Raw genomic sequence first — 11,267 nt, 5'->3', positions numbered from 1 at the left:
TATGGAACTCCAAATGGGAAAGGTTGAGGAGGGAAGTACTGAAGAAGCCAAAAGTGAAGGGAGGGAAAGCAGTACCAGATCTGTATTTGTTTTTAGGAAGTCTCTTTACCTCTGTCCAATTAAAGTGTGCAATTAACCCATCCAAAAACCCAGCGGCAGCTGCAATGGCAAGATTCTGGATGGGGGCCTACATGAGAAGATTACGACTTTTACCATCAGACCTGAATGTACCTGTGTCTTTTAATCTAACAGAAAGTTATGCTTTTATAAAGACATTTTTAAACCATTTTAATTTAGAACAAGAAGATGTACAAGTTTTAACGTGCCATCGATCTTTGCTCTCTGTTGTGCAGGAGCGGGCCCCAGTGAGTCCAGTGCGTGGGCTCACTATTGGCGAGCCCTCAACAGTTTGGCGCAGTGTGAACCTTTCAGCACTTCTGAACAGACTTTGGGATTTGTCATGGATGGTGGCTCACGAGATTCTCCCAGTCAGATCTGTCATGCACTCCAGGGGTATGTCGGCGACGGCCACCTGCCCCCGTCCAGGTTGTGGCGCGCCTGAGACGGTGAGGCATTTGTTCTGGGAGTGCAGTGCTGCTGTGGACTTGTGGGCAACAGCCGACTCCTTAAATTTCCCGTACTTACCAGCAAGAGAGGTCCTGTCAGCACAACTGGTGCTTTATGGGGTGAGTCAAAATCAGAACCTCAGGAAAGAGGAATTTGTCAAAAGGTGGCTCACCCTGGCCGCCATCAAAGACGCCATATGGACCTCAAGAAACTTGCTGGTAAGAAGGCACAAGCAGATTCCCCCCGTGGCTGTGATCCAGATGGCAGTAGCAACAGCCCAAGAGGCTGCAGGCCAAGGACGCAGCCACAAAGAAGCATCGCCTCTGTGCTTACTCGGACGAAGGAGCCGGAGTCACACGAAAAAAAGGTCCAAGCAATAGCAGTGGATCACTTGATCTTAGCCAAAAGGCAGAGAAGCAATAACTGTCCACTGGTTCACGTCCGAGGGCCCTTCCTGGCACAATGCGCACTTGTAGCGGTGTTCTTTTTATGGCCATAGGTGGCCAGAGTGTCACTTTGCACCTCCGCCCACCCGCATCACTGAGCACTCTTCAGCCCTTTTAAATGGTATAACTTTACACTACCGCAGGCTCCAGCGAGCACCATTCAAGTAACAACTTTGCACTCCAGCTTCGAACATCGGCACAGTCGCAACAAGTAAGGCGACTCTACTAAGAGAAGTAACTCTGCACATTAACAAGATTTCTTTTGCACAGACAGAAAGGGCTTCACCCGCAAAGGTAAAGCCTGCCAAAAATAGAAACAAATCATTAGTGCTGCTCTCCACGGAAGTGTTTAGTAAAAGCTGAAAGACTTTTACATTATGAAGAGAAACCAGAGTACGATTATCCATCACTGTGGGAGCAGGTCATCAGGCTAGTTGGCATAGCCACCTTCCCCATGGTGAGCTTTGCTTGGTTGAGACGCTTGCCCCCCCCCTTTCTCCTCGGCTGACCAAGTAGGAACAATCGGGCCCTATTCGATGGCTGCCTTGTCTTTTACTCTGAGCAAAAGACAAGGCAGCCACAAACACCACAGGAACACCTGATTGAGGCTTTTTTCTGACCGCTAATTCGGTGTCGCGTTTCTTTCAAGCAATTCTCCCGGTTAGCCCGCACTCGGCTCGCTCCCAGAGCCGTGTTAAAGTCTACTTCGCATTCACTCTCTTTTCTCAGCAGATTAAAAGAAAGTTTCATCTAGGGCTCCCTGAAACTTCCATCCAACACCGCTGTTTGCTTTTTCACAAGAGCAGAGAAGAGCGCACCGTTCCCAGCGGCACTGCAGTACCGGGTCGATGCTAAGAGTGAATGGAGAAGGCTCCTTTTTCAACTTCTATTCCTAAAAATGCATTTAATATGTAGTCCTCGTATAGAGGACATATCAGATATTAAACTGAGTCTTTATGGTGTTATTTCACCCATTAACACTTAAGGTACCTCATACAGTGGCTGTGATATGGTTACTTAACAAAATATCTTTACACGACATCTCTCTTACATAACTGTTCTTCTTTCACAGCCACACCTTGTTGTCGAGAGATGTGCTACACTTAATCCATCCACACTGCTACCTACCCCACAGATGGAAAGCCTCACGATTGCATGTCAGAAATAACCATCAGTGTTTTACCCAGGCCAGACTTAACTGATACAACGTTGTACTTTGTAGAATGAGAAAGAACTTCTTCAGCAATAAGCATCTCTCGACATATGACGAAATACAGATTTTGCTATAAAATTAATTCCTTCTATCAGCCTGACTTACGACTGTTTGTCCTCCTTATTTATCCACTTCAAATCGAGTTTCAATAATTAAAAAAAATTTGTAGTTTGAGAAAGAACAACTTAATCTTCAGCAATCAGTATAAAAAGAGGGTAAGAAAAGGTGCAAATGCCAACCATACATCACTAAAAGGTGGAGCGGAAGTATTCGGCTGCAAGTAGGTGTGAATGTCGGACCATAATTTGTAAAAAGCGGGTATGAAAAGGTTCGAATGCCTGACTATATATTAACAAAAGCGGCAGAAGAGGTCTTCGGATGAGAGTGTGTGAGAATTTCCAACCATAATCTATAAAATGCGGTTAAAAAAAAGGTGTGAATGCCCCATAGAACAAAGGTGGAGCGGAAATGTTCGGCTGCAAGAAGGTGTGAATGTCCGACTATATCTAGTGAAAAGCAGGTGAAGCAAGGTCTGAATGCCCAACCTTACATCATCAAAAGCGAGATCAGAGGTGTTTGGCTGCAAGAAGGTCATAGTTTGCCATAAGCGGGTAAGGTGCGAATGACCGACTAAATATAAACAAAAGTGGGGCCGGAGGTCTTCGGATTTAAGTGGGTGTGAATATCCAACCATACAAGTATGGTGGAGAGGAAGCTGTGAATGGCCGACCATAGTTTGTAAAAAGCGGATGAGAAAAGGTGCAAATGTCCAACCATACATGATCAAAACAGGGAGCGGAGGTGTTTGGCTGCGACAAGGTGTGAATGTCCACCCATAATTAATGAAAAGCGGGCAACAAGTAGGTTCGAATGCCCAACCATACATCATCAAAAGCAGGAGTGGATGTGTTCGGCTACAAGAAGGTTTGAATGTCCGACCATAGTTTGTAAAAAACGGGTAAGAAAAGGTTTGAATGCCCGAACATACACCATCAAAAGAGGGAGCGGAGTTGTTCCGCTGTACGAAGGTGTGAATGTCCGACCATAGTTGGTAAAAAGCGGGTAAGAAAAGGTTAAAATCCCGACTGTACACAATCAATAGAAGGGGGGGAATTGTTCGGCTACAAGAAGGTGTGAAAGTCCGACCATGGTTTGTAAAAAGCGGGTAAGAAAACGTTTGAATGCCCGAATATATACCATCAAAAGCGGAAGCGGAGGTGTTCAGTTGCAAGAAGGTGTGAACGTCCGACCAAAGTTTGTAAAAAGCAGTTAAGAAAAGGTTCAAATATCCAACCAAACATAATCAAAAGCGGGAGCAGAGCTGTTAGACTGCAAGTAGGTGTGAATGTCTAGCCATAATTACTCACAAACGGGTAAGAAAAGTTAGTATTGCCAGACCATAGATAATCAAAACAGGGAGCGGAGATGGTTCAGCTGCAAGAAGGTGTGAATGTCCAACTAAAGTTCAAATATATTAACAAAAGCGGGAGGAGAGGTCTTCGGATGAGTGGTTGAGAATTTCCAACCATAATCTATGAAATGCGGTGAAAAAAAAGGTGTGATAGAACACTAAAAGGTGGAGCGGAAATGTTCGGCTGCAAGAAGGTGTGAATGTCCGACTATATTTAGTGAAAAGCAGGTGAAGCAAGGTCTGAATGCCCAACCTTACATCATCAAAAGCGAGATCAGAGGTGTTTGGCTGCAAGAAGGTCATAGTTTGCCATAAGCGGGTAAGGTGCGAATGACCGACTAAATATAAACAAAAGTGGGGCCGGAGGTCTTCGGATTTAAGTGGGTGTGAATATCCCACCATACAAGTATGGTGGAGAGGAAGCTGTGAATGGCCGACCATAGTTTGTAAAAAGCGGATGAGAAAAGGTGCAAATGTCCAACCATACATGATCAAAACAGGGAGCGGAGGTGTTTGGCTGCGACAAGGTGTGAATGTCCACCCATAATTAATGAAAAGCGGGCAACAAGTAGGTTCGAATGCCCAACCATACATCATCAAAAGCAGGAGTGGATGTGTTCGGCTACAAGAAGGTTTGAATGTCCAAGCATAGTTTGTAAAAAACGGGTAAGAAAAGGTTTGAATGCCCGAACATACACCATCAAAAGAGGGAGCGGAGTTGTTCCGCTGTACGAAGGTGTGAATGTCCGACCATAGTTGGTAAAAAGCGGGTAAGAAAAGGTTAAAATACCCGACTGTACACAATCAATAGAAGGGGGGGAATTGTTCGGCTACAAGAAGGTGTGAAAGTCCGACCATGGTTTGTAAAAAGCGGGTAAGAAAACGTTTGAATGCCCGAATATATACCATCAAAAGCGGAAGCGGAGGTGTTCGGTTGCAAGAAGGTGTGAACGTCCGACCAAAGTTTGTAAAAAGCAGTTAAGAAAAGGTTCAAATATCCAACCAAACATAATCAAAAGCGGGAGCAGTGGGATATTCACACCCACTTTTTTTCACCGCATTTCATAGATTATGGTTGGAAATTCTCAACCACTCTCATCCGTAGACCTCTCCTCCCGCTTTTGTTATTATATTTGAACTTTAGTTGGACATTCACACCTCCTTGCAGCTGAACCACCTCCGCTTCCCTGTTTTGATCATGTATGGTCTGGCAATACTACCTTTTCTCACCCGTTTGTGAGTAATTATGGCTGGACATTCACAACTACTTGCAGCCGAACACCACCTCTCTCACTTTTGATGATGGGTGGACCGGCATTCTTACCTTTTTTAACACATTTTTCAACAATTATGGTCGGAGATTCACACCTTCTCACAGCCGAACAACTCCGCTCCCGCATTTGATGGTGTATAGTCAGGAATTCTCACCTTTTCTCATCAGCTTTTTGCAATTTATGATCTGACATTCACACCTACTTGCAGTCGAACAGCTCTGCTCCCGCTTTTGATTATGTTTGGTTGGATATTCGAACCTTCTTACAGCGGAACACCTCCGCTCCCTCTTTTGATGGTGTATGTTCGGGCATTGGCACCTTTTCTTACCCGCTTTTTACAAACTATGCTCGGACATTCAAACCTTCTTGCAGCTGAACACCTCCACTCCTGCTTATGATCATGTGCGGTTTGATTTTCGAAAAATTTCTTTAATTTTCTCTAGCAATTATTGATGGACATTCAGACCTTCTTGCAGCTGAACACCTCCACTCCCTCTTTTGATCATACATTGTCGGGCATTCGCACCTTATCTTACCCGCTTTTTACAAACTTTAGTCGAACATTCACACCTTTTTGCAGCTGAACCACCGCCGCTCCCTGTTTTGATCATGTATGGTCTGGCAATACTACCTTTTCTTACCCATTTGTGAGTAATTATGGCTGGACATTCCCACCTACTTGCAGCCGAACACCACCTCTCCCGCTTTTGATGATGTATGGACCGGCATTCTTACCTTTTATAATACATTTTTCAGCAATTATGGTCGGAGAATCACACCTACTCACAGCCGAACAACTCCGCTCCCGCATTTGATGATGTATAGTCAGGAATTCTCACCATACCTTTTCTCATCAGCTTTTTGCAAATTATGATCTGACATTCACACCTACTTACAGTCGAACAGCTCTGCTCCCGCTTATGATTATGTTTGGATGGATATTCAAACCTTTTCTTAACTGCTTTTTTAGAAACTTTGTTCGGGCGCTCACACCTTCTTGCAGCCGAACACCTCCGCTTCCGCATTTCATGGTGTATAGTCGGGCATTCTCACCCTTTCTCATCAGCTTTTTACAAATTATGGTCGGACATTCACACCTGCTTGCAGCCGAATACTTCCGCTCCACCTTTTAGTGATGTATGGTTGGCATTTGCACCTTTTCTTACCTTCTTTTTATACTGATTGCTGAAGATTAAGTTGTTCTTTCTCAAACTACAAATTTTTTTTAATTGTTCAAACTCGATTTGAAGTGGATAAATAAGGAGGACAAACGGTTTTAAGTCAGGCTGATAGAAGGAATTAATTTTATAGCAAAATCTGTATTTCGTCATATGTTGAGAGATGCTTATTGCTGAAGAAGTTTTTTCTCATTCTACAAAGTACAACGTTGTATCAGTTAAGTCTGGCCTGGGTAAAACACTGATGGTTATTTCTGACATGCAATCATGAGGCTTTCCATCTGTGGGGTAGGTAGCAGTGTGGATGGATTAAGTGTAGCACATCTCTCGACAACAAGGTGTGGCTGTGAAAGAAGAACAGTTATGTAGGAGAGATGTCTGGTAAAGATATTTTGTTAAGTAACCATATCACAGCCACTGTATGAGGTACCTTAAGTGTTAATGGGTGAAATAACACCATAAAGACTCAGTTTAATATCTGATATGTCCTCTATACGAGGACTACATATTAAATGGATTTTTAGCAATAGGAGTTGAAAAAGGAGGTTGCTCCGTTCACTCCAAGCATCGACCCGGTACTGCAGTGCCACTGGGAACGGTGCGCTCTTCTCTGCTCTTGTGCAAAAGCAAACAGCGGTGCAGGATGGAAGTTTCAGGGAGCCCAAGATGAAACTTTCTTTTAATCTGCTGAGAAAAGAGAGTGAATGCGAAGTGGACTTTAACACGACTCTGGGAGCGAGCCGATTGCGGGCTAACCGGGAGAATTGCTTGAAAGAAACTCTACACCGAATGAGCGGTCAGAACAAAGCCTCAATACGGTGTTCCCGTGGTGTTTGTGGCTGCCTTGTCTTTTGCACAGAGTAAAAGACAAGGCAGCCATCGAATAGGGCCCGATTGTTCCTACTTGGTCAGCCGAGGAGCAAGGGGGGGGGGGGGGGGTTCAAGCGTCTCAACCAAGCAAAGCTCACCATGGGGAACGTGGCTATGCCAACTAGCCTGATGCCCTGCTCCCGCAGTGATGGATAATCGTACTCTGGTTTCTCTTCATAACGTACAAGTCTTTCGCCTTTTACTAAACACTTCCGTGGAGAGCAGCACTAATGAGTTGTTTCTAATTTTGGCAGGCTTTACCTTTGCGGGTGAAGCCCTTTCTGTCTGTGAAAAAGAAATCTTGTTACTGTGCAGAGTGACTTCTCTGAGTAGAGTTGCCTTACTTGTTGCGACTGTGCCGATGTTGCTTGAATGGTGCTCGCTGGAGCGTGCGGGAGTGCAAAGTTATGCCATTTAAGGGCTGAAGAGTGCTCAGTGCAGCGGGTGGGCAGAGGTGCAAAGTGACACTCTGGCCACCTATGGCCATAAAAAGAACACCGCTACAAGTGCGCATTGTGCCAGGAAGGGTCCTCGGACGTGAACCAGTGGACAGTTATTGCTTCTCTGCCTTCTGCTATTGCTTGGACCTTTTTTTCGTGTGACTCCGGCTCCTTCGTCCGAGTGAGCACAGAGGCGATGCTTCTTTGTGGCTGCGTCCTTGGCCTGCAGCCTCTTGGGCTGTTGCTACTGCCATCTGGATCACAGCCACGGGGGGAATCTGCTTGTGCCTTCTTACCAGCAAGTTTCTTGAGGTCCATATGGCGTCTTTGATGGCGGCCAAGGTGAGCCACCTTTTGACAAATTCCTCTTTCCTGAGGTTCTGATTTTGACTCACCCCATAAAGCACCAGTTGTGCTGACAGGACCTCTCTTGCTGGTAAGTACGGGAAATTTAAGGAGTCGGCGCGCCACAACCTGGACGGGGGCAGGTGGCCGTCGCCGACATACCCCTGGAGTGCATGACCTGACTGGGAGAATCTCGTGAGCCACCATCCATGACAAATCCCAAAGTCTGTTCAGAAGAGCTGAAAGGTTCACACTGCGCCAAACTGTTGAGGGCTCGCCAAGAGTGAGCCCACGCACTGGACTCACTGGGGCCTGCTCCTGCACAACAGAGAGCAAAGATCGATGGCACGTTAAAACTTGTACATCTTCTTGTTCTAAATTAAAATGGTTTAAAAATGTCTTTATAAAAGCATAACTTTTTGTTAGATTAAAAGACACAGGTACTTTCAGGTCTGATGGTAAAAGTCGTAATCTTCTCATGTAGGCCCCCATCCATAATCTTGCCATTGCAGCTGCCGCTGGGTTTTTGGATGGGTTAATTGCACACTTTAATTGGACAGAGGTAAAGAGACTTCCTAAAAACAAATACAGATCTGGTACTGCTTTCCCTCCCTTCACTTTTGGCTTCTTCAGTACTTCCCTCCTCAACCTTTCCCATTTGGAGTTCCATAAAAAATAAAAGATGGATCGTTCCAGGTCTAAAATAATTTCTTTTTAGAATAGGTAAATGAATAAAGTTTTGTCTAGCAGGTCAAATATGTGCAAAATACAATCAACAGGGCAATCTAAGACCAAAACGAAGATAATTCCCTAAGCCAGTGTATCTTTTTCAACATATTTGTTTGGATTTCATTATTTCATTATTGTGTAGATTTCATTGAACTAAATTAATGTTAAGGGAAACGATTCTGCTCAGTGACAACAGAGGTTTTTACCAAATGGACTGAAATATTTCCATGTGCACAAGCCGATGCACTCTCAGTAGCAAAAGCACGGGTAAAATAAATCATTTCTAGATTTGAAATTCCTGAAAAGATCTTCAGTGATAATTTGACACACTGTGTAAACAACGTCATCTCACTGATGGCAAAGAACTTAAAATAGACCTTAGAAACGACTGTGCATATCATCCACAATCAGCAGGTTTCGTGGAGAGACACAATGGAATAATTAAGTCAAGACTGAAAAAAATCATGGAAGAAATGGGAAATATTGGGTTTACTGTTTACCATCCTAAAAATGCATCCTCCAACTAGCACAAGATGAACTCCATTTGAGAAAAGGTATGGAAGACCATTTGTACTCCCACAGTCAAAACACAGTCATCAACTGACATGATGAAGAAAAAAAGAAAAAGAGAAGAAACCTTAGCAGTATACAAATATTAACAAGTAGAGAGATCTCTTCTGTTTAGTCTGTTCCAGGTGAACCGGTGAAGGAATCTCTGAAGACAGTAAAACCCGGGGACTGGATCATCATCAAAGTGATAAAGAAAAAGAACTGGTCCAGCCCAATGGGGGGAAGGTCCATTTCAGGTACTACTTACATCACCCACAGCAGCTGAAGGACTTCTTGGATTCACTTATCACATTGTACCACGACCTTCAGAAGTAGGGAAAGATTATTTACCCACCACTGTTTTCTGAGGCAAAAGTCTGACTACAAAGGGGAATTCTCTCAACAGGAGGGGGTTCATCTCAACCTCAGTGAAGAAAACAACGGCTAACATGAGAACATAGGGTGTGACTAAAATAACCATACAGAGTACCACCACTGTCCCCTTGACATAGAAAGTGCCACACTAGTAATAACATTTATTTAAACTTGGAGATAAATGGAGAAAATAATCTCATATACAATAGCTGAGACAAAAAAAAACAAAAAACTTTTGAAGACACGATTAAAACAACATTTAGAACATACAATAAGCTTAAAAGGAGTGACAAAGCTGCGACTGCGAAGGCATAGAAGTCTAATTAAAAACAGGAGCAGTAGGACAGACTTTTCTGAAATCTGAGTAAGCTCTGGGAATCAAATTTAGATAATGATCAGACTTGGCCTTTCTTATTTCTGCTGTACCTTTATTTCTAAGCTTCCTAAAAGCAAGGCAATGACCCGGGTCCCTCATATGCCCAGCTAGCATCCAAGGTTTATTTATTTTTTAAGTAAAGAAGACAGTTCTGACGAAAGCCAGGGACTAGACCTGTTCTAAGTTCTATACTTTTTAAAAGGGGCGTGTTTATCAACTATGGAATTAGAAGATTTACAAAAATGGTCAAGTGCTAGATCTTCATCTGGGATTTTAACAGTGTCATGAGTATAACTATTCAACAGATCAGTTAAAAAAAAATCCTGCTCATGGAGATGTTTCAGGATCTGGATACCAAGCGTGGACCTAATGTTTTCATTTTTGCAATTCTGATACAGGCTATTGAGCAGTGATAACTAACACCAAGTTCAGATACTGCGGATTTTCTACCTTTGATTTGTTAAGATTGAGCCAATCAGGGACAACCTTGAAGGATCTCTTAAGATTGGTTTTGTAGGATCAGTAATTACCTGAGAAAAGTTGATATTGGTACACACCTTTTTTAAATGATCAGAGGCAGAGTTCAACTTGTTTAAGTTAAAATTGCCACACAGAGATTGGGTTTAGGCCACATGCACACAGAATGACATCAACAAATATAAGAAATATTAAACATTTACACATAGATTTTTGAATACATGTAGAGGAATGATACTTTGAAATGTGCTCATTGCGGAGTTATGATCAGTTGAGTAATGAACTATTCTGGGAAAGAGGTTCTATTCCCAGCATCATGATGGACACTCCTGATATAGAAGGTTTCGCTAACGCATTGAAATTGTTGTACTATTTTCATATGCATGTGCAATGAAGAATTGCTTGCTGCTGATAAATGCAAAGAAGAACAGCTTACACATAGATGCTCACATATAGGCTGCTGAATGCAATGAAGACCTGCTTATCCAGTAAAGTTCAATGTCAATGTGTAATATTCAATTAGGATTTGCAAAACAGTGAAGTTAAACAATGAATGGGTCCATAGTCGGTATGACAAGACTAAAGGAATATTTACCTGGGTGTACGTTCAAACAGAGATGAGAAAATTGCGATAAATAATTGTTTGTTTGTTTGTTAGTATGTATATGAATGTTATGTGTATAAACTGTGTTGAGTTGTAGTTACTCAGTAGTGTCTCAGTGAAACAACCGACGGGGGAAGCCTTGCGGTGACAACAAAAGCAGTGTTTTACTGATCAGTCAAGTTGCTCCAGTGTACTCCATACAAACCGGTTGGTTACTGAAGGGATAGAAAATGGGGAATACTTGTTTTAAAGCAAACAAGGAATTAGATGGGAAAAATACATGTTTTAACGGGACCCAGACAATATTAAATACTCAGACAGATGGGAGAAGAAGTGTAGTTTTGTAGGAAATCACAAAATTATTACATAAAATTAGTGAAATCAATTGAAGAATGCCTTTCTGAAGAGCTGTT

At 43.0% G+C, this 11,267-nt stretch overlaps 4 non-coding genes across 4 annotated transcripts; 2 read left to right on the top strand and 2 right to left on the bottom strand.

Moving 5' to 3' along the window:
• Nucleotides 1–1,296: 1,296 nt before the first annotated feature.
• Nucleotides 1,297–1,410, bottom strand: LOC140302665 (U5 spliceosomal RNA). The gene has a single exon (XR_011915113.1). It is a non-coding gene; the product is annotated as a U5 spliceosomal RNA (small nuclear RNA).
• A 410-nt stretch (nucleotides 1,411–1,820) lies between these two features.
• LOC140302544 (U2 spliceosomal RNA) lies at nucleotides 1,821–2,003 on the bottom strand. Its single transcript, XR_011915004.1, has one exon. It is a non-coding gene; the product is annotated as a U2 spliceosomal RNA (small nuclear RNA).
• Nucleotides 2,004–6,515: 4,512 nt separating this feature from the next.
• Nucleotides 6,516–6,698, top strand: LOC140302536 (U2 spliceosomal RNA). The gene has a single exon (XR_011914998.1). It is a non-coding gene; the product is annotated as a U2 spliceosomal RNA (small nuclear RNA).
• A 419-nt stretch (nucleotides 6,699–7,117) lies between these two features.
• On the top strand, nucleotides 7,118–7,230 carry LOC140302612 (U5 spliceosomal RNA). Its single transcript, XR_011915065.1, has one exon. It is a non-coding gene; the product is annotated as a U5 spliceosomal RNA (small nuclear RNA).
• The last annotated feature ends 4,037 nt before the right edge of the window (nucleotides 7,231–11,267 follow it).

Source organism: Leuresthes tenuis, unplaced genomic scaffold (genome assembly GCF_036924035.1).
Source record: "Leuresthes tenuis unplaced genomic scaffold, fLeuTen1.0.hap1 SCAF_2, whole genome shotgun sequence".
NCBI classification, from domain to species: domain Eukaryota; kingdom Metazoa; phylum Chordata; class Actinopteri; order Atheriniformes; family Atherinopsidae; genus Leuresthes; species Leuresthes tenuis.
This window is presented reverse-complemented; position numbering and strand designations above follow the sequence as displayed.